Source organism: Trachemys scripta, chromosome 2, assembly GCF_013100865.1.
Source record: "Trachemys scripta elegans isolate TJP31775 chromosome 2, CAS_Tse_1.0, whole genome shotgun sequence".
NCBI classification, from domain to species: domain Eukaryota; kingdom Metazoa; phylum Chordata; order Testudines; family Emydidae; genus Trachemys; species Trachemys scripta.
The window spans coordinates 226101935-226126154 of NC_048299.1; the positions used below are offsets into that span (position 1 = coordinate 226101935).

General features: G+C 40.8%; 1 long non-coding RNA gene across 1 annotated transcript in view; it reads right to left on the reverse strand.

The window, feature by feature from the left end:
• Positions 1-24220, reverse strand: part of LOC117873568 — a 74336-nt gene that overhangs the window by 7612 nt on the left and 42504 nt on the right. Inside the window, exon 2 of the long non-coding RNA XR_004644760.1 lies at positions 11932-12069. This is a non-coding gene — a long non-coding RNA (uncharacterized LOC117873568). The remainder of the gene's footprint in view (positions 1-11931; positions 12070-24220) is intronic.

A 24220-nucleotide genomic window follows, 5' to 3' on the forward strand; every position in this document is an offset into this window, starting at 1 on the left:
TTTACCTGTGAGTCTTCCTGTATATGTGTGTGCTGGCAAGTGAGTAATGAAGTCTTGCAGTGACATGTGATCATGTCACCTGAACTGGAATCCATCTTTAACCTGGTGCTTTGCCAGTGAGGGGGGGTGGAAACCCAGAGGGACAAAGGGTTCCCGCCTTATGCAAAAGATATATAAAGGGGTGGGAGAGGAGCCAAAGGGGAGGAGCCATCATGAAGAATCCCCTAGCTATCACCTGAGCTGGAACAAGAGCTGTACCAGGGGAAAGAATTGTGACCAGGCCTGGAAGGTGTCCGTCTGAGAAAAACTTACTGAAGCATCTCTGAGGGTGAGATTATCTGTATTTAGTTTGATTAGACATAGATTTGCACATTTTATTTTATTTTGCTTGGTGACTTACTTTGTTCTGTCTGTTACTACTTGGAACCACTTAAATCCTACTGTCTGTATTTAATAAAATCACTTTTTATTTAGTAATTTACTCAGAGTATGTATTAATACCTGGGGGAGCAAACAGTTGTGCATATCTCTCTATCAGTGTTATAGAGGGCGAACAATTTATGAGTTTGCCCTGCATAAGCTTTATGCAGGGTAAAACGGATTTATTTGGGTTTAGACCCCATTGGGAGTTGAGCATCTGAGTGCTAAAGACAAGCACACTTCTGTGAGCTGTTTTCAGGTAAACTTGCAGCTTTGGGGCAAGTGATTCAGACCCTGGGTCCGTGTTGGAGCAGATGGGAGAGTCTGGCTCAGCAAGACAGGGTGCTGGAGTCCTGAGCTGGCAGGGAAAACAGGAGCAGAGGTAGTCTTGGCACATCGGATGGCAGTTCTCAAGGGGGTTTCTGTGATCCAACCTGTCACATTCCCTTGCTGCAGTTTAAGCCCATTGCTTCTTGTTCTATCCTTAGAGGCTAAGGTGAACAAGTTTTCTCCCTCCTCCTTATGACACCCTTTTAGATACCTGAAAACTGCTATCATGTCCCCTCTCAGTCTTCTCTTTTCCAAACTAAACAAACCCAATTCTTTCAGCCTTCCTTCATAGGTCATGTTCTCAAGACCTTTAATCATTCTTGTTGCTCTTCTCTGGACCCTTTCCAATTTCTCCACATCTTTCTTGAAATGCGGTGCCGAGAACTGGACACAATACTCCAGCTGAGGCCTAACCAGAGCAGAGTAGAGCGGAAGAATGACTTCTCGTGTCTTGCTCACAACACACCTGTTAATACATCCCAGAATCATGTTTGCTTTTTTTGCAACAGCATCACACTGTTGACTCATATTTAGCTTGTGGTCCACTATAACCCCTAGATCCCTTTCTGCTGTACTTCTTCCTAGACAGTCTCTTCCCATTCTGTATGTGTGAAACTGATTTTTTTTTCCTAAGTGGAGCACTTTGCATTTGTCTTTGTTAAACTTCATCCTGTTTAACAAATTTCTCTAATTTGTCGAGATCATTTTGAATTATGACTCTGTCCTCCAAAGCAGTTGCAATCCCTCCCAGTTTGGTATCATCTGCAAACTTAATAAGCGTACTTTCTATGCCAATATCTAAGTCGTTAATGAAGATATTGAACAGAGCTGGTCCCAAAACAGACCCCTGCGGAACCCCACTCGTTATGCCTTTCCAGCAGGATTGGGAACCATTAATAACAACTCTCTGAGTACGGTTATCCAGCCAGTTATGCACCCACCTTATAGTAGCCCCATCTAAATTGTATTTGCCTAGTTTATCGATAAGAATATCATGCGAGACCGTATCAAATGCTTTACTAAAGTCTAGGTATACCACATCCACAGCTTCTCCCTTATCCACAAGACTTGTTATCCTATCGAAGAAAGCTATCAAATTGGTTTGACATGATTTGTTCTTTACAAATCCATGCTGGCTGTTCCCTATCACCTTACCACCTTCAAAGTGTTTGTAGATGATTTCCTTAATTACTTGCTCCATTATCTTCCCTGGCACAGAAGTTAAACTAACTGGTCTGTAGTTTCCTGGGTTGTTTTTATTTCCCATTTTATAGATGGGCACTATATTTGCCCTTTTCCAGTCTTCTGGAATCTCTCCCGTCTCCCATGATTTTCCAAAGATAATAGCTAGAGGCTCAGATACCTCCTCTATTAGCTCCTTGAGTATTCTAGGATGCATTTCATCAGGCCCAGGTGACTTGCAGGCATCTAACTTTTCTAAGTGATTTTTAACTTGTTCTTTTTTTATTTTGTCTGCTAAACCTACCCCCTTCCCATTAGCATTCACTATGTTAGGCATTCCTTCAGACTTCTCGGTGAAGACCGAAACAAAGAAGTCATTAAGCATCTCTGCCATTTCCAAGTTTCCTGTTACTGTTTCTCCCTCTTCACTAAGCAGTGGGCCTACCCCGTCTTTGGTCTTCCTCTTGCTTCTAATGTATTGATAAAAAGTCTTCTTGTTTTCCTTTATTCCTGTAGCTAGTTTGAGCTCATTTTGTTCCTTTGCCTTTCTAATCTTGCCCTGCATTCCTGTATTGTTTGCCTATATTCATCCTTTGTAATCTGTCCTAGTTTCCATTTTTTATATGACTCCTTTTTATTTTTTAGATCATGCAAGATCTCGTGGTTAAGCCAACGTGATCTTTTGCCACATTTTCTATCTTTCCTAACCAGCGGAATAGCTTGCTTTTGGGCCTTAATAGTGTCCCTTTGAAAAACTGCCAACTCTCCTCAATTGTTTTTCCCCTCAGTCTTGATTCCCATGGGACCTTACCTATCAGCTCTCTGAGCTTACCAAAATCTGCCTTCCTGAAATCCATTGTCTCTATTTTGCTGTTCTCCCATCTACCCTTCCTTAGAATTGCAAACTCTATGATTTCATGATAACTTTCACCCAGGCTGCCTTCTACTTTCAGATTCTCAGCGAGTTCCTCCCTGAGCTTTAGAAGCTCAGTACCTGATTTTTCAGAGGTGCCGAGCTCCTGTGGCTCTGATTGTATTCAGCTGGAGATGTGAGGACTCAGCATTTCTGAAAATCAGCTCCCAGGGGTATAAAGTTAGGTGCCTAAAATCAGAGGCCACTTTTGAAACTTTGTCCCCATTAGGTGCAAAGAGGTATCATTAGTTATTGAGCCTTTGCAGTGCATTTGGCACTTTTTCTTTTTTGCATTTCTATAACACCCATCACTAGCTCTGCAGACCCATCTGCCCATGCAGAATCCAACTGATTTCAATGCTCCATGAGCAAAGCAGTATGCCTGCATGAAGCAGCTTGCGGGACTGGGGCCTAGGTGCTTGTGTAGAGGAAGCTATGGTTCCTGCACTAATCAGCTTACCGTCTAAAATAGCCCAACATCACTGCATACATGTAACAGACAAGTTGGTCTGTAGAGGTGCAAGCTCAAAAATGAAGGGTTAGAATATTATTATTATGGTTATTTATGTTAATAAGAATTATTTCTTAAGTGAGATTTCTTTCTATGGTGGATAATTGCAGAAGAAACATTTTGAGTAAGGAATTGGATGAAGAGAGTGTGGGTGATTGGTACAGAGGAAGAGAGAGGTTGTTTGAGGAATTTTAAGGCTCATCATTAAGGCTGTGAGTCTGTCATGTAGGTCACGGAACATGAATTCCATGGCTTTCCAGGACCTCCGTGACTTCTGCAGCAGCCCAGTGTGTCTGGCCTGGGGGCCGCCTGAGCAGCCCCTGGGCCAGCCTCACTGGCCACTGCTGGGGTAGTCTCAAGCCACTGTGCCCGCCCTAAGCAGCAGGGGTCCCAGGTGCCACCCCCCCCCCCCACCACAGCAGCAGTCGCGATCCTGGGCCGTGTGCTGCTGCCTGCCCCATCCCCAGCAGCAGCCAGGGTCTTTGGCTGCAGTGCCCCCCGCCCCGCCCAGTACCAGCGAGGGTCTCGAGCTGCCATGTCCCCCCATGCTCCTCAGCAGCAGCGGGGATCCTGTGCCGTGAGCTTGCCCCTCCCCCCAAAGCACCCAAGATTTAGTCAAGGGTATACAGTACAAACCATGAACAGGTCACCGGACGTGAATATTCGTTTACTGCCCGTGACCTATCCATGACTTTTATTAAAAATACCCGTGACTAAAACGTAGCCTTACACATCATTTAGGGAAAAAAGTAAACATACTTTGTCCTTTTGACTTTTATGTTCAAATATATAGTATACTATACTAAAATATAACAGTCAAAAGGTTTCAACTATTACAGTGTCATGTCATAATATAATATGACATGTCATACTATAACATGACATATGTCCTAATTCACCCATTCTTATACTGGGCCCCGGACTACAGTACTCTGTGTATCAATCATTCTTATCCTGCAAGTGCAATTGGGTTTGGACTCCTGTAGTTCTTCCCTTCAAGAGTCTGTCACTAGTGGTATATGAGGACAGCCCTCTTAGAACAGAAGTATTGTTTATTTTTGCAGTAGGAACAAAGCTTTTAGAGAAAAAAAGATTTAAAAACAGCAAACAGTCTAAAGCAGGCATCGGCAACCTTTGGCATGGGGCTCGCCAGTGTAAGCACTCTGGCGGGCCGGGCCGTTTTGTTTACCTGCCGCGTCCGCAGGTTTGGCCGATCGTGGTTCCCACTGGCCGTGGTTCACTGCTCCAGGCCAATGGGAGCGGTGGGAAGCAGTGGCCAGCACATCCCTCGGCCCGTGCCACTTCCCGCAACCCCCATTGGCCTGGAGCAGCGAACCACAACCAGTGGGAGTCACGATCGGCCGAACCTGTGGACGCGACAGGTAAACAAATTGGCCCGGCCCGCCAAGGTGCTTACCCTGGCGGGCCACGGGGCAAAGGTTGCCAATCCCTGGTCTAAAGCATGGCCATCTTAACTAAAATCTTACTATCCCCTGATGCATCTGACGAAGTGGGTATTCACCCATGAAAGCTCATGTTCCAATACGTCTGTTAGTCTATAAGGTGCCACAGGAGTCTTTGCTGCTTTTACAGATCCAGACTAACATGGCTACCCCTCTGATACTTATCCCCTGATGGTGATCTAGCCAGACCTAGCTTCTTTAGACACCCCAGTGGGGTCCTTGTATCTCGGTCTGGTTCCCCCAAACAATTACCACGACTCTCTTGAGAGAGAGAGTTCCTTTTAAATCCTGCTATAGTTATTTTGTTCCCATGCTTTGACCCTCCTGATCAAAACCAGTATTGTAGACTCGTCAGGAAATTGAGCCGCAGTCCCCAGAGCCAGTTTGTCCCTTATCAACTCTCAAGTGTTTGCTGAGAGCTAGTTTATCTCAAGCCATTCTTTTCCATCCTGCTTGTTTTTCCTGACAGCCACCTATTAAATAAACATCCCAATAACTAGATCAACATCTAATATTCCTAAATTATTACAGGGCAACTCCCAATCTGTTATACCTCTAACAACCTTCAGTTCATTAGTGCCAGCAAGCTTTCGGCACCATCAAAGAACAAGGAAGGGAGCCGATGGCTAAAGCTGGTAAAAAAAAAAATATAGGTACATATATTCTGCAAAAAAGTGAAAAGAAAATTTAGCCGATTGTTTTATTTGAAATTTTCTGACATATTTTTGTTTTTTTTTATGAACATTTTTAAATATTTCAAAAATGTTGTTTTGTTTCAATGGGGGAAACAAACAACTGTCTCTTACCAATTTTGCTTTTTTCCACTGGGGGTGGGAGGGAGAAACGGTGGAGGAGGGTTTAAAAGAGTGAATGAAAGTGCTTCCTCTACCCATCTAAATTAAATCTTTCAATGTTTCAAAACTTTTGATCTAAAATTGAAAAATTTCAACCAAACTTTTTTTGGTGAAAATTAAAATATTGGTCAAAAAGTTATTTTCTACAAAAAATTTTTTTTGAGAGGAGATATTGATTAGCTCAACTCCTGGCCCATCCAGCTCTGCCACCCTCATCTGCCAGAGAAGGAGAGGGATCCCTTGTCCCACCTGCTGCTCCCTCTACCTTTCCTCACCTGCCACTCAGTCTCCAGAGGAGGCTCCAGTTAAGGAGGAAGGAGGCTCCAGACTACCCAGCACTGAGCAAAGGGTTGTCCTATCACTCCATCAGAGGAAGGTGTGTCAGTGTGCATGCATATCCCACACCAAGCCCTCTGCTGGAGTGGCAGGGGTGTTGTCATAGAATCAGAGAACCATAGGGTTAGAAGGGACCACAAGAGTAATCTAACCCCCGCCAAGATGCAGGATTTGTTGTGTAAACCATCCAAGAAAACCTCCAGTGAAGGAGCTTCTATGACCTCCTGAGGCAGTCTGTTCCATTGTCCTACTATTCTTACAGTTAGGAAGTTTTTCTTGAGATTTAATTTAAATTTGCTATGGTATAGTTTGAACCCACATGGGAAAAAAACCCTTAAAAACAACTTCTTAAATGACACATTTAACAGAACGTTTATAGGCTTCTGAAACTGGGCCATTTAGGATCTGGTATCACAGTATGTGCATATCATTTTAAAATATGTAAGCTAGCAAAGTTCTATTTTCAGATTTTCCAGTGATCTCTGCTGTGCTTTCTGTTGAACTGATGGGGTCTAATGAGAATAATGTAAGCATCTAGAAGAAAATAAGGTAATAAGTAAGAGGCAACATTGATTTTTTCAAGAACAAATCATGTCAAACTAACCTACTATCCTTCTTTGACTGCCTTGTGGATGGAGGGGGGGAGGCACAGTAGATGGGATATGTGTCAACTTTAGTAAGGCTTTTGATACTGCCTCACATGACCTTCTCATAAACAAACAAGAGAAATATAGTCTAGATGAACCAACTGTAAGGTGGGTGCACAACTAGTTGGAAAACCTTACTTATAGAATAATCATCACTGGTTCACAATAAAGCTAGAAGGGCATATCGAATGGGATCCCACAGGGATCTGTCCTGAGTCCAGTTCTATCAAATATCTTCATAAATGTTTTGGATAATAATGGCACTGTAGCAGGGTGCTGGTGCAAAAGCACCTAATTACCTCTGCTCAGCCAGCTCCAATCAAGAGAAATAGATTGGGGCTGGTGAAACAGACCTGATGCCTGGCCTGGGGATTGGCTCCACCTGCGGGCCTGACAAGCCAGCAATTATAAGGGCTGGGAGTCAGAAGAAAAGCCCAGCCAGGGAAAGGTCAGTCTCCTAGCTGTGGGCTGACTGCAGGAAAAGAGGGAACTAACTCTGTAAGCCTTGTATGTAGCTCAACACTGGTGGTGGGAGAACTGTGTGTGTGTATAAATAAAGCCATGGGTGCTGCATAACTGGAAGCCTCTCTGCACTTTATTGGGACAGCCAGTGGGCTCTGGAAAAGGGGTGTGACAGAGAACCTGTCATAGGCACAGAAAGTGCACTTATAAAGTTTGAGGATGATACCAAGCTTGGAGGGATTGAAAGCGTTTTGGACAAAAGGATTAGATTTCAAAATGATCTTGACAAACTGGAGAAATGGTCTGAATTAAATAGGATCAAATTCAGTAAATTAAAATGCAAAGTACTACACTTAGGAAGGAATAACATATAATAATTTTCCAGTGGAAACCTGGGTTTCAAATTAATGGTTCTCCTTAGAGTTTTTATTTGGTGGTAGTTTGGATATTTTTTAACAATAAAAAGCACAGTATAAAACACAAGATGGGGTGTTACCTGGTGTCTAGTACAGACCATCAAATCACACTAGGGAATAGAAAGACCACCTCCTTACGCAGTCGCCTACAATGTGTAGGGAAAAAAAAAACTTCATAATTATGGGAGACTTCAATTTGAGTGACTTATGCTAGAGTTTCATGCTGCCACTGCTAAATCATCCTTGGAATTTCTAAACATTACAGATGACAATTTCCTAACTCAAAAAGTGTTGCAACCAACCCCGGGAATTCTTTATTAGACCTTTTCCTAATAGATAAAGAGGAACTAGTCACAGAACTAAAAATTAATGGTAGCTTAGGTACAAGTGATCATGACTTGATCGCATTTAAAATGGGAATGAAGTCTAGAGCAATAATATATGTATACTTGGTGCTTTAATAGGGCCAATTTCACAATGATGAAAACAATTATGAGCCAAATCAGCTGGGAGGAAGAATTTAATCAGAAGAGTGTGAATGATAGTTGGGAATCGTTTGAGAAAACCTTACTAGATGCCCAGAAAGTTATAATCCCACAATTGAAGAAGGATGGGAGGGTTAAAAAAAACTAACCTGATTTAGAGGTGAAGTGAAGGCAGCTATAAAAATAAAATAAATGCATAATGGAAGAAAGGGGAAGTTGACAGTAATATAAATCAGTGGTTAGGAAATTATTGATAAGGGAAACAAAGGGACACAAGGAGAAAACTATGGCCAGCAGCATTTAAGGTAAATAAGAAGGAGATTTTTAAATATATTAGTAATAAAAAGAATCCCAACAATGGTATTAGTCCATTGCTAGATGGAAATGGTAGAATTAACAATAATAATGTGAAAAGGCAGAAGTGTACAGTAAATATTTCTGTTCTGTATTTGGGGAAGAAACAGATGGTGTTTTATCATATGGTGAGGATAAACAGAAGCTACTAACAAACATTTTTAAATCAAGAGGTCTGGACTTGCAATCAAGGGGTTTTTAAAGTGCTGGTTGAGTAGCTCGCTGGACCATCAATGTTGACTTTCAATAAGTCTTGGAGCCCTGGGGAAGACTGGAAGAAAGCTAATGTTGTGCCAATTTTAAAAAAGGGTAAATGGGATGACCTGGGTAATTCTAGGTCTATCAGCCTGACACTGATCCCTGGAAAGATAATGGAGCAGCTGGACTCGATTAATAAGGAATTAAAGGAGGGTGATGTAATTACTGCCAAACAATATGCATTTATGAAAAATAGATCCTCTCAAACCAACTTGATATCATTTTTTGATGAAAATACAAGTTTGGTTGATAAAGTGTTGACATAATATACTTAGGGTTCTGTAAGGTGTTTGACTTGCTACCAACATTTTGATTAAAAAAACCTACAATAATAGTAAATCAACATGGCACATAATAAATGGATTAAAAACTGGCTAACTGATAGGTCTCCAAATATAACTGTAAGCAGGGACTCATCACTGAGTGGATTTATTACCTGTGGAGTCCTTCAGGGATCCATTTTTGGCCCTATGCTATTTCATATTTTTATCAATAACGTGTTGGAAAACATAAAATCATCACTGATAAATTGTGCATGTGATGCAAAAATTGAGGAAGTGGTAAATAATGAAAAGGACAGATTACTGAGATCCTGGCACTGGTCCCTCTGGGTAAGCCACTTCTCCATCTCAATTTTTCCTCTTCTGGGAAAAAAAACACTGACTCACCATCCTGAAAGAGGTGTTGTGAGGATTAATTATTTAATCTCTGTATGGAGTTTTGAACATTTAAAAGTGATATAACAATTCTATGCCTAAAATGGTCTGAGATGTGTATGCTGGGAGTTTAAGTGTAGGATAAGGCATTTCCCCATCAGTGCTATTCTTGGTGCACTAAACCCCGCAGACTTTGACTTTTAACAAAAATGTCAAAAAATAAACAAATGTGCACTGTGGATGTTCTGAAAACAGACGGTTGTTGCTATGGTGGGTGTGGTGAGTGTTCGGGGATGGGTGTTTGCTGCATGAACAACTGAAACTGGGGGCACTGCTTTTTAATCTGTTAATCCTTCCATGTCACTTTCAGTCCATTGCCTGCCAACTAAACTACTTCATACATAAACTATTAATCAGTAAATTCTAACTTTCACTATGCAGTTGATTGTCATTAACTAGACAATGTTTCCAGTTGCAAAACCATTTCCATTAGAAGCACATTCTGACAGGAATTATTAAAAAGCTTTTCCAGTCTCTTAGGAAATGAAATGATATTTCCCTTGCATGGTAATAATCCCACAAACTCAGTTTGTGAAGAATTTTCTCTCTATTTTGGAGATTATTATCCACCTATGTGGTTGTTATAGGAAGGACAGTAAAAAAAGGATGGAAAATGTAAGTTCACCAGCCCAACTTGGGATTCAGCTTCACATTTTGTACGGTCTTCTCCCATCCAGTGAATTTTATGCTTGTGAAAGATGCTAGGCTGACAGTTATGGAAACTGAATTCCTCTCTTTATCCACAGAAAAGCTAGAGCACAGATAATGGCAGTACATTTCCTCAACCCATATATGTTCCTCAGCCCTTTTCTGAAAGGACTACTTCTAGTGGTGAGAGGGCCGTTCAATCTCTATGCTCATTGGAACTGGTTCAGACAATACTGTAGGCAGGGGGCTCCCAGGTCAGAGGATGAAATACTAGCATGATATTTACTGCGCATGCTCCAGTGTCATGTGATGTAGTAGTAAGAGCTGCTTCATGCTGCCTGAGAACTCAGTGGGGATATTTCAGCCCCATGAAGAAAGATGTCATCTCCTCATTTATTGTGGCATTGATTGGAGCACATCACAGATTCCCCCTTCTATCCAATGTTTCCCATAATCCCTCTACAGCTAAACATAGTTCTGTGCATGTGATTTATTTCCCCAAACTCCCACCTCCAATTCTCTGTATGTGGCATATGTGTGGAGAAAGAAGTTGCACACTGAGCTGGGGTGCCCACCAGAATGGCTTCACTGTGGAGCTCAGGCTCATACTGTCCAAAAGGTGCCATTTAACACTGACAGTGTTAGAATGCCAGTTTATTATACATCGGCCACTCACAAACCATCAGCTAGTAAGAACTTCTGGACAAAACCCATTACCTAGGCTAGATTACAAGTGCTGACCTAAAGGCAAAAGGCTCCACAGACAATTATCAGTCACCTCTGACATCAATTCTACCCCCCTTCCCCACCATATTTGTATTTAAATATCCATAAATTATAAAATAAATATTTGCCTGCCAGTGGATGTTTCCTCTAAAGTTCATTTCTTTCTCTTTAACAACTTTTAATTATCATTGGGTGGGAGAGTCAATTAGTGGTTTGCAGTGACCTACACACCACAAAGAATTTTACTGCTGTAAATAAGGAAGTCTGCCAACAATGACTCAGTATTTAAAACATTTTATTGTAGCCAAAGGCTTACTGGAAATGACTTACTTGTTCATGTGCACTGTGAACTCTGATAAGAAACAAATAATGCAATTGGTCATCACTCGTTTAGCACAAGTATACATTAGGAAGCCTATAGCTTCTGTTTTCTTTCTTTAGAAGCTGTATAGTCAAGACTAATAGCTTTCAGATTTAGAGCCTGACAGAGCTCCCTCCTGAGCCCAACAACCATTAATTGGCCAGAGGGGGTCAGTAACAGCAACAGGGGAGATACTTCTCTCCTCCACTCCTAAGAGGACAAGTATGCTGCTACTGTAGAGCTCACAGATCCTTGTGGCCTAGGCGTGAAAAATTGAGCTTAAATTCTGAATCTGCAGCTTATCATTCACATGGTAATTTGAATTATCAAGCCAGTCTGTACAAAGAATCTCTGAGGCAATAAAGCCAGCATTTTTTAAATAGCTCAATATTATTTGAATGTCTTCTTGCCACAGGTTGTGTCTCATCCTCTGAATATCTAAAGCAGGCCAAAGAAAGTGACTTAACTTGTAGATTCCTCTCCCAGTGAAGTTAATAGAAGTTTTGCGACTGACTGCAAAGAGAGAAGGCTGACCTAAATAACCGAATCTGCAAACCTGGCAACAGGCCATGCAGGACTATCATATACCGATATGCAATTTGAACTATGAGGGGAAGTGCTGAAAGAACTAGACTGAACCCTAGCGAGCCAACATACTGACTTTTGGAGAGATAAAGCAGCAAAACAAATTGTTATGTATCCTAAAACAGCATCTTTTCCCTAAACAAATCACCTCACAGTAGTGGACAGTTCTGAACAGAGGCAGCTCTGCTCCAAGCGTTAGTAACCACCACTTAGATATAAAAGATGCTAAAGGCCTAGGGCTTGATCCTGCAAAGCCTTACTCACCTAAGTAGTCTATTCGACTTCAGTAGGAAAACCTGTATGAGACAGGATATCTCACGTGAGTAAGACTTGCAAGGATCTGGTCACTGATCCTGAAGGTCACAGATCAAGCTCCAAAAGAGGACAGGTTTTGTTGTGTGTCTGAGGAGAGAAGAAATCAGTTTAGTGGCATCACATACTCCATTGTACAACACACAAGATCAGGGAGAAACATTTTCTGACATTAACAGAATTATTTTTGTTTTTAAATGGTAAAGAAGAAAAATATCAATGACGTTAGGGAAAATGAGAGAAACAGCAGAAATAGCTTAAGATATATTGCAGCTTGCCATTTCTTAAAAGCCTCTGGCAAATATGTAAATTAAAATCTATACTTCAAATACTACTCTGTTTGTCTTTCAAATTATGTTGCATGTACCTTGAGAATACAGCGTAATATTTCATGTCAATAAAGTTATAGGGCAACAGCATGGGAGAAGCAGGGAGACGACTGACTGGAGGCTCAGTAGAGAAGGCACTAGCAACAGGAGAGGACAGTTGGAGGAAAACTACCTGAAGGAAGGGAGTTGAGGGAGCCATCAGGAGAGAAGGCCACAATGGGAATGTCGGGGCAGGACTGACTGGTGAATTAGGTGGGAAGCATGAGCAGGAAGTTGGGGAGCCAAATGCACAGAGAGGTAAGGTCTCTTCACAATGGACCTTACAGGTGATGTGTGTCTGCTACTTCTTTCCCTTGACAAAAGAAAGAAAAGAAGAGTCAAAAAGAGAGGGGAGGATAGGAGGCAAACACACACATATTGGCATTGGTAGCATTCCAGGAGTTTAGACATATGAGGCATTGTCAGTAGCAGTAAACTAGCACTTAAAAGGCTAATCTGTTTGAGGAGTCATTGCTGAGTGATGAGAGGCAGCCCTCTGCTCCTATAGGGGCTAAGCTTACTATCTCCTCTGCATTCAAAGCCCCTGTTTATCTTATGGAGCAAGAAACACTTACTTTGAGCTGTATTATTTATTTAGAGGCTAGATTTATCCGCTCCTGCAAAGCCTGAAGCAAACTGGGTTCTGTGTGGAAATCTCCTTGGGGCTAGAGGAACTAACTCTTACACTCAACTCATGGGCAGATCTCCAGGGCTGCCCGTCCATACACTGGAACTGTATACTGCCACTCCTTGCCCCAACATAAACCTTCTAGGCTACTGAATCCATATAATCATTACCCCATTCTCCAGCTGGACCCCCCAACCACCCTGTAACAAAGTCCTTGGAGGTTCCTCTCTCGGGGAGCCTGGGGAGCCTGACCACGCTCAGTTAGCTACACTGAGTGGTCACAAGCCAGTCCCCACTTCCCTACTATTTGCAGGGGTGGGGTCTGCCCTTTGTGGGCCTCTTTAAGTCTCTCTCCAGTTGGGGGATCAAAATGAAAGTCACAACCCCCCCATGCATTCAGGGATACTCCCTCCTTGCAGTCCCAGCAAAGGGGGTGGGTGGTGAGTCTATAGTGCTGCCCACAATCTGGCCCCAGTGCAATGGGTTTGGGGAAGTCACTCTGGCTGGGTCTCTGAGACAGGCTCAAATGGTCTGTCCTACCCTGGGACTCTACTCAGCGTTGGGGTGAAGGTTTCCTGTCTAGGAATTCTCTCCACAGTTTCAGGAGTCACCATCATCTGCCCCTCACCACTGACTGCAGCTTTCTCTCTTTTAAAGGCATCCTCCCTATCATGCATGATTGATAGGCCTGCTGGGTGGGACTAGCCCTGCCACCAGGGCCTCTCTGGCCCCTCCCTCGTCCATTGGGGTCTATACACCCCATCACAAACCCCCTTACATACTGGTTTATTTGGGGCTAGTATTATGCTGCACTCACTATATACCTGATGCAGACAGCCATATGCACAGCCTTACAAAAGGGCTTAATGGTCCAGGGGAACTTGATCTGAATATCCAAAGTAGGGGTGAATTTCATACTGAATGAGTTTTCCTTTAAAAACGGTTTATTAATTCCTCATGTTTGTTTTCGGGTATTCCTGTAACTGGTTTAATCTTTTAATGAGTAGCATCAAGGAGGACTTAATCTGCTGTAAAAGAAAACATTTGTCTAATCTGGGCTACATATTAAATGAATTATTACCATTATTTATAAGTGCCAAAACCTTGCTAGGGACTAATTTCATTGGCTGGTCTTTCCAGATTTATACATACTGTATATATTATTTTTTCAACAGTGTTTTCATAGTAGCAATTTTCTTTCAGTAGCAGCCTTCATACCCCCATTTTTAATCTCACTAACTTTATGAATGATCTTTTGATTAGGGTATATTTATACATTTTGGTTATTTAACATAATTGTAACAGTCACAAATCAAATCAATTTCCCATAATTGCTAAAAATAATACATAGATTGGGAGTGACAAACATCTGCAACTATTATTCATAAAATCATAATAATCAGATATTGTTCTTTACACACTGTAGGACACACCTCCTTATATATCCAGTCTTTAAAAAAAAGGACAGAGGCCTACATTTCCAAACAGATCCATTTATTTAGGTGCCTCCTTGGAAAATGAAGCCTTTTAAAAAAAATGTTTTTTCTTCATTTCCATCTTTTCTCTTCCAAAAAGTTAGGCTTTCCCAGTCTGTTTGCCTGGTATACACAGACCAGGACAGAGTTCTACAGGATGCCATGTATGTGGGTTAAGGTTTTAGAAAACTTGTATGCTATTGTACTCTATTGTTTAAGACATGGCACATGCTCATGTAGTCAAAGATTATGCAATACAATACACACAAGGGGTCACAATTCAAGTTATGGTGCAAACTTAACTGGATCATTTCCTGACTCTTGGCTTGCTAACAGTGCCACATTAGCTTTCTCATAAGGTCGTTTTTTGCAGAGACTCTGTATAATGCAGGATGTGTTTTCTTTGTTTCGTTTTAGGGTTTTTTTTACATTCTGGTACATTAGTTTCTATTGAAATCACTTGACATATTTGTTGCATTTTTTTTTAAATGGCTTTTTAAAGCTGTTAAGGACTCCTCTTCCCTTACACCTGCTTAAATGTAGTGTATAGGTTATTTTAATCACTGTGTAAAGGTTTACCTAGATGTATGTTTTGGGGTCAGAAGACAGTAGGACCAGGTACAAAAATCAGAGTCCATGGTGAATTAGCAACGGCATCTTTCACTGACAGTCTATTTGAACTTACTGATTTCAAGAACAGACCATGCATAACTTGCTTTTGAGGCTAGAATTCTCTGTGCTCTCACTCCAGGACTACAGACCTTTCCCCACACACACATTGAGCCAACTGGAGTCACAATAGGTATGTCTACATTGCAGTACAACACCTGTAGCCCACCCACATCAGCTGACTTGGTCCCATATGGCTCAGGCTACAGGGCTATAAAACTGCAGTGTAGCCGCTGGGCTCAGGCTGGAGCTTGGGCTCTAGGACCCTGAGAGCCCAAGTCAGCTGACATGGGCCAGCCACAGGTGTGTTATTGCTGTGTAGACATACCCTAAGGTAGCTTCAGGAGTCCCACTGCAATAGCCCCTGCAGCTGCTACCTCGTCCCCTCCCCCTGTTCCCACAATTCCAGGAGAGACTAACCAGTGGCTCTGCAATGTCAAACCAAATCTTCTACTCTCTCATCTTGCCCCTGTCTCCCTCCTCTGTCACACACAATCGATTCTGCTATGTCCATGGTCTTCCAGGCCCCAACAATTTGGGGAGGAAAGGTTTTCCCTATAGTGACCACATAACGTAGGACATTGGTGCAGTGTAATTTTAGTGGTACAAATGATTCAAGCAGTTTTCTTGTTTAAATTATGAGAATAGCTGACTTATATGGAGGTATGTTCCTGGCATCAAAATCAGGCATTTTATATAATTTCACAGATTTACTTCAAGAGCTGTAATGACTTTTTTCAGTTTATGCCACAGCTTGACCGCTAATCAAATGTAGTGTTGTGTGTGTAAGGCTGAAGATTTGATATGTTTTTTACAGCATAACCAGTCTTCTATGTAGTATAATATATAAACTTACATATACACGTCTGCTCTTATTTACAGCAGTGTAAATTTGGAGTAATTCCATTGACTTCAGTGGACTAAGATACTTAGGAGAAAAAGGTCAAAATTTGGCCCATACAGTTCTAAGGCCATCCTGCGATATGCACATTCATCCCTCCTGAGGTCAATGTAAGTGAGAACATGGAAGCTGATTTTAACCCTGAAAATTTTTTTATTAATGTTTTGGACCAACTGGCTCATTTGAGAAGGAATAATATTAAATGTTAGGATTCAGATGCTAATGGCTACATCTTGCACAAGGGGGAGGAGAGCGTGGAACATAGTCTCTGCCCTTTGGCCATGCAGCAGACTTTTCAACACTCAGCCCTCTGAGGCAGGATAGCTCAGGGGTTTGAGCATTGGCCTACTAAACCTAGGGTTGTAAGTTCAATCCTTGAGGGGGGCCACTTAGGAATCTGGGGCAGAAATCAGTACTTGGTCCAGCTAGTGAAGGCAGGGGGCTGGACTTGATGACCTTTTGAGATCCCTTCCAGCTCTATGAGATAGGTATATCTCCATATATATTATTATTATTAACCAAATGCTAAGTGAGAGGGTTAGCTAATGTACCAGTCAAAGCACCATGAACGTAAGGGGGCATACTCAGAACCCCAAGCATGAATGTTGAAGTTTCCAGCTCATAGTAACCTACATAATACTTGTATTTATAATAGTAACAAAGGGCACCTCACCATGCGTTCTCCAAATCTGACCCATGGAGTTCCTGCAGCACACAATGAATTTTCCAGCATCCTGCCAGCATGCCTTTGCAATGTAGTTATCAGCAGGATTTGTGCTGAAGGCCCGGATTCAACAAAGCCCTTGCTTTATTTAAGTACATACTTAAACATGTGCTTAAATTGTTTTGCTAAACACAGAGGGATGTAATTGCTTTGCTGAATTGGGCTCTAAAAGAATAACTTAATTTATATAAATTTTTAAAGTATTTGATTAACCTGTTTCAAAGTCAGAAATGGCTATCTAGAAAAGCACAATCCAGCACCACAGGCTCTCTTACTTTATGCAAGTTCTTTAATGACCCCAACTTTTAAAATTTGTCAGACATAAAAGCAGTACTAATCTGATTAGTAACTGTGATTGAGTAAATCTACTGTAAAAATGGACTGTGCACTGGTTTTGAACATGATACCGTGCAAGTCATTTGAGAACTGCCACTGTGAAACATAAAAGTCTCTTTGATGGAATATTTATTTCATGAGTTACAAAAAGGAATAAGCATAGTATTGTTTATTTTCAGAATCACTTGTAAAATTTTATTAGTGGAGGAGCCGTTACTCAAAACATTCAGGCAAAAACCATGCAGTGCAGTAAGAAAGAGAGATGAAAGTTCACCGAAATGGAAATCAAGTGGTTAAGTCTAAGGACTGCTTGCATTATTTCTGTTAGTTGCAGCCCCATAGGAATAAGAGGAAGACATATTTTGGAAAACCGCATTTGTTAAGTTGAAAAAGTCAGCACACTTTGTTGTGTGGCCTTGCAAACTCACACCAAGCTTTCTTGCTGCCCCTCAGAATGTTTCTGCATGTCACTTTGGCAGTCACAGCTACTAATTTTAAAGCAGAGAAGACTCTTCATTCCTTGGGGCTCACAAGAATTGCAATTAGACTTCTAAAAGGCCAAAAAAAAAAAAAAAATCTCTGGCAGCTGAAATAAGGTCCAGGGAAATGTCAGCTCACCGATGAATAGGTTTCCTGAAAAGAAGTAGGGGATAGGCCTGCGCCACAAAATTTGGATCTGGATCCAGGCTTTGAAGACCTGATGTCTGGTGCTTTGGGTTGGCCCATTATAGAGAGAGGGATCAGCTGCAAATTTTGGATCCAGACCCAGGTTTGGTTAACTATTGTAAGTGTGCACGTGTGCATGCACACACACACACACACACTTTACAAGAGTCAATCAACCTGGAGTAGGTGTGTGTGTGTGTGTGTGTGTGTATATATATATATATATATATATATATATGTTGGTATCTATGAGTGACAAGTAGTATTTCATATCTAATCTCATTGTTTGAGTTGGTGGGAGTTTTGTCTGACTTAGGAATGCAAAGCTGGGCCCTTTTTGAGGAGGACACAGTGACATCAAACTTCATCCTCTCTAAAGAAATCTTAGATCAGTTGATTTGCACAGGATAGGGTCTGACTGGTTAAAAAGTCACTTTTGTAGGGCTGAAACCAAAAGTTTCACCACATTTCAGAGCAATGAAATTGGAGTGATTTAATAATGCTTTTTTACCACTGGAATAACAATATATAGGTAAACAAATATGTGCACAATATATAACTACATGTACACACCACCAAATTTTTAAAAGGAACCTCTTCCTAGTCTCCATTTCATTAATTACAAGTGGAACGTACTGTTAATAACTTATCTTAGAATAGTGCTTAGATGCAGCACGAATCAGGACTGCAATCCCATTGTGCTAGGTGCTGTGCAAACACAAAGCTTGAGATGGTCCCTGCCCTGATGAGCTCACAATTTAAGAAACAGGCTGACAGCATTTAGACATCTAACTACCGCTTATAGTGTTTTGTGTGAGTAAGGAGTGCAGGATCAGACACAAAACTAGCACAATTTCTCAACCTCAACCTTAAGCCTTAATCTTAAATCCTACATATGAAAAAAATTAAGTTTCCTTCAACTAGTTCCCTTCCCTCTCTATTTTAAAACACAATTTTGACAAAAAAAAAAAAAAAATTCAGGAGGGCAGAGGGTATTTTGTGTAGACCGGGCCAAATTTTCTAAAGGCTGAATCTAAGTCATCCTTTTCCAGAAACAATTTGCACCAGCAATCATGTAATTAGAGGAACAAGTACCCAGATGTGAGTCTATAATTGACTTATGCCCACATTTTACACCCACAATTCAATTATGGCTATGAATTTTGCAGACACAAATTGAGAATTTGGCCCACAGTGTTCCACAATATTTAGTGTTGCATAAAGTGAGTCTGGCCGTTTATAGGCATGAAGCAATCACAGGAAGTTGTCTCCTTGGGTCAAACTTAACAGGATGTAAAAGGTTGATGGATAGAACATAAGTAGTAGAGGGAAAGGTTTTAATATTGCTCTTCAGGAGTATAGGCTATAAATGTATTACTTTTTTTCATGCTAGTCATATGTGATCCATCCAATCAATACTAAAGAAAAAAAAAGGGTGAATATAGTACACACAAAACATCAAAACCTAATTGTGTTAATTAGACTGCTTATCAATTGTCAGAATTACAATATGGCTGCATCTGAACAAAACAATGCACATGCTGATTCGGGTTCAGTGTTACTTAGTGCATAGTCCATGTTGCAAAGACAGATCTAAAAGAAATGCTGAGGAAGGAAACAGGAAGACATGTGCCTCAATCCCTAAGGTATGTGAAAGACAAGGTCTATAAAGTATGAAATTTGCCACTGTGAATCAACCTCATTGCAACACAACAGGATGGAGCTAATCCACACTTGTTTCACAGAAATTAAGACTGCTCTAGACCAATGATTCTCAACCAGGGTACACGTATCTCTGAGGGGATGCAGATGTCTTCCAGGGGTTACATCAACTCATCTAGATATTTGCCTAGTTTTACAACAGGCTACATAAAAAGCACTAGTGAAGACAGTACAAACTAAAATTTCATACAGGCAATGACTTGTTTATATTGCTCTGTATACTATCCACTGAAATGTAAGTACAATATTTATATTCCAATTTGGTTTATTTTGTAATTATATGGTAAAAATGAGAAACTAAGCAATTTTTCAATAATAGTGTGCTATGACACCTTTGTATTTTTATGTATGATTTTGTAAGGAAGTAGTTTTTAAGTGAGGTAAAACTTGGGGGTACACAAGACAAATCAGACTCCTGATAGGGGTACAATAGTCTGGAAAGCTTGAGAACCACTGCTTTAGCCCATTACTGTTTAGCAGTTTTAGAAACTCCCAACCTAGTATATTTCACGATCAGAATGTTTATCATGTACAAATTGTGACATCTGTTTTTAAATGAAATTAGTATTCAGATTAGTTGATAGATCTCAACTGTAGTTTCATTGTGTAGTTACAGCCTTATGAATGATGGAATCCCAAACAACATTCTAGGCTGCTTGTTAGGGATGACAGTGGGTACAGAATGAGCCGTGAACAACTCTTTGTTTAATTTCCAAACAGTTATATAAACACAGCTTGCTTACAATCTCATAAACTTCATTCTCTCCTGAGGTCTTTCTGCACAACTTCATCTACACACACAAATTGAGCATTTAAGAGGTTTACTTTAGTTTGATAATAATCTATTGGGACTGATCATAAAAATAAGGTATCTACTACAGTACAAATATTCTTTCACATAAACACATCACCTCATGCCATTGTGGACTCATTTCTGTATGGGTTATCAAATTCTTAACACTATTCCATACCAAATGAGGACAAACTGACATATCATTATAATACAATGTCTCAGGGCTTGTGCCCTTTGAAAAATTCAAAGGACCAGAACATGAGATCTATTTTACCATGGAGAATCCCTCTCCAAAGAAAAGAAAATGGTAAATCAACTAAACAGGGAATGTGTGTGGTGGGAATAGGGATGGAAGGAGCATCAGTAGTGAGAGATGGGGACTGAAATTCACGATCACTTAAAAACCATTAGCAAGAGACCATTCAGAATTTCAGTAATCATTACTTACCCACTTCTGATTGGGTGGTGCAGCACACTTGGCACCATATCCCATACTTCTTGCTCAGGCAGCACTCTAGAGGGAGTCAATGGGAGCATTGCTTGAGCAAGGCGTGCAAGATCAGACTCACTGAGTGTCAGGCTTGAGAGCCCTGAAATACCTAGGCAAACGGTGAGCTAAGGACAGACTGACTGTCTCATCGGCTTTTGGGGACTAAATCAGAGCCTTGGTGTTATTTAATATAATCCTTTGTTTCAAATTCCTTTTTTAGGTTCCTATCCTGCCAGATCTGATGCACATGGCTCACCTTATGCACTAAGTAGTCCCAGTCAGCACTCCTACTAGAGTGGAGCTTTAATGAACATGGCCCAATCAGCCAAGGAGATCGGTGCATAGATCTCCCCTACTCTGCGCTAGAAGAGGGAAAGTAAGGGCTTGTCTCTATTTCTACAGCACTACCTCCCCCTCCAGCACCATTCCTGGGTCAAGATCTGTTGGGGTGGGAGAAGATGGTGGGAACTCAGTATGGAGTGGGTGGGACTGGGACAATGCTGGCTGTGCTGTTCCCTCCACCAGCCTCAAGAGATTACATAGAACCAGTAAGACTACATTATCTTTCTGCTAGGTGTCTCTACTTAGGGAACCCCCTGAAGAAGTATTGTGGAGGGCAAAGAGCCAGAGGAAATACTAGTAACCCCCTGAATATTACAGTGCTCTTTAGCACTGTGCTGCAACATTGGTTCAATACAGACTCTGAGAAGAGTGCCACCTACCAAATACAAATAATGTAGTTTAAGTCCTTTGCATTAAAAATATAGATGAGACCAAACTCTTTTAACTGATCTCAGTGCTCATTAGCAGAGCATAACGTACACTGGGTTTTCTCTTGGTACTTTGTTAGGTTGTAGGCCAGCTGTACTGCTGAACTAATTATAAACAAACCAAAGACAACAATTTTTGTTTTCAGTCCCAGACTGAAACTGAGTTTTAAAACTCAGACAGTTTTTTTGCACTTGTAGTTTGTGCCCACAAATAAATTCAGCCACAGTATTGCAGGTGCAATTCTCTGTGGCTGCAATAAGTGTATGCAGATCTCAAACTACCTGGGGTTAGACACAGATTAGATAGTCAGATATCTGTCTGTCCTCAGTTTGTCCCACCACTAGTTAAACCTGAAAAGTTGTTGGCAGAAAAAGTGAGGAGACTCCATTATGGCCACTTTAAAAGTCATGTCCAAAATGCTGTTTTATTTTCAGAGAGCTTTAATCCTGGTTGAACATTGCCAGGCTGTAACTTGGTATTTTGTGGTCAAGAATTCTCCCTGTTTCACTGTTATCTTTTTACGTGTGATGAGACCTGCAAAATATTTTATACATATGTCATCAGAGGTTTTTGATCAGTCCCCGAATGCAGTCTCTTCCCAACTTCAAGATTCATACCATCTGAAGCAAGCTAATTTTACCAGCATCTTAGGCCTAAATCCTTTTCATATTTAACACAATGGGAGATTTACCATTGATATTAATGTGAGCAATATCAGGCACTGGGCCAGGATTGACGTATGGTGACTATTTGGCTCCAGGGCTACCTCTTCATTGGATATATAGCACTAGGTGATACACATCCCAATCAGCTCCTACGTTCTTGTTTGCCAGAACCCAAATTGATTGATCATCAGTTCATGCTGAGGGGGTTCTCTTTTCTCATTTGTTTTTCTTTTGTGGCTGAGGACGGTGTTAGGAGGAGTTAGTTTTGAGAGAGATCATTTCAGCCTTTGTTCTTTTTAGCCTTTGTTCTTTATTTGGGTGAATCAATTTTATTTATGACAGTGTATTTTTATAAAGATTGTCCATGTGCCTAAGGCACTGCATGGGCATGTTTGAACAGCATGAAATAAAATAATAAAACATAAATAAAATAAAAACAGTAATTCTACCAACATTAGAGTTAAGGATGAATCATCAGCACTGTGCATGGAAGTCACCAAGGACCGAAGCATGTAAAACCACTTCTTCACCTCGCTGTCAGATCCCACTCAGTAAATGTAACTCCCTAGGGCATGTCTTCATTGGCAACGTTAAAGCACTGCCATAGCAGCGCTTTAATGTGGCTTGTGTAGTCACGGCACAGCGCTGGGAGAGAGGTGCACTGTGTATACTGGCATGTTACAGCACTGAAACTTGCAGTGCTCAGGGGAGTGTTTTTGGGCTCTCAGAAATTTACTGGCCTATGAACTTATTGCTCTGCTAAAACAATTCATTTGACTCCTGAATAGTATTTCCTAACTAGGGACCAAATTTCACCTTCAATCCCCCTCCCCCACCTGCTGTGCAACAGCAATGAAGTAATTTGTTCACATTCACTATATGGACTTCAGTAAGGGTGCAGGGCTTTGGCCATTCCAAGCTGCCAACATGATAGGAGCTTTAGTAAGTTTGATTTTCAATCTGTGAGCTGATATTGATTCTGTAGTTGTTAATTCTGCAATACTCTGAAATGCATAGCCCCAAAATTGAGGCAAGAATTTGATAGAAACGACAAGTCTTTGTACATTGAGCCTATTTCCTGCCTTCTTTATTGGAGTTCTTCTAGAAACTGCATTTTATTATAGTATTTCTATCCAGAAGTGAGACCTTTAATATTTTTTTATCAGCTTAGTGAAGAAGAAAGGACTGGAAGTTTCTACATCTAAGAAAATGCCCAAGTATTGAAACTTATGTTGTAATTCATGGCAGTTCTAGTGCTCTCAGAAGGCATAATCCCTAAATCACAAGAAATATCTGTTGTTGGGACCATGGCCGATAGAAACAGAAGTTGACTCCACAAGGAACCTGCCAGCAGATGGCAGTACACCTACACCTAACTCTGTAAAACAAACACTGCGCACACAAAAGAAATTGATACTTCAGTGAGGTCACATGCCATTTCAGAGAAACCTGATAGTTTTAGCGTACTAGGAGCCCATTTAACATTATCTCTCAGCTATTATCTCATCTCTATATTTTATCTGACAGTTTTCTAACTCAGCATTTTATATACATGCAGTACACCAGCCTAAAGGTCAAGCATTGCTACAAGTGTGTGTTACTAGCTTTCTTCATGTTTGAGAAGTTTGAGTGAACCATATCAGTTTTTAATAGTAAGATTTTGTATAATGCTTCCTACTGTGACCTTGATGGTGCTATTTGCTGCATCCACCTGTATTTTCATTTTGAATGAGTGTTCATCACAGTCAATATCCATATTCAATTAATCTAAGCCTGGGAGTATGGTAGCCTTTAGTCTGTAGGCATGCCCTATTTTTAACATCATATTTATTTTCAAAATCTATTAAAATTAGCTAGTACCAACCAACTCCTAGCCAAGTGAGGGTCTGATTTTTTTAAATTTTAAGAGCATATTGATATTGTTTATGAACATTCACATTATGTGGATATTCACCATAAATGTGAATCATTTTCTATTTTCTTATATAAAAATATCCTATGTGGCTGTTTTTTTCTGATATCTGGTAATATTT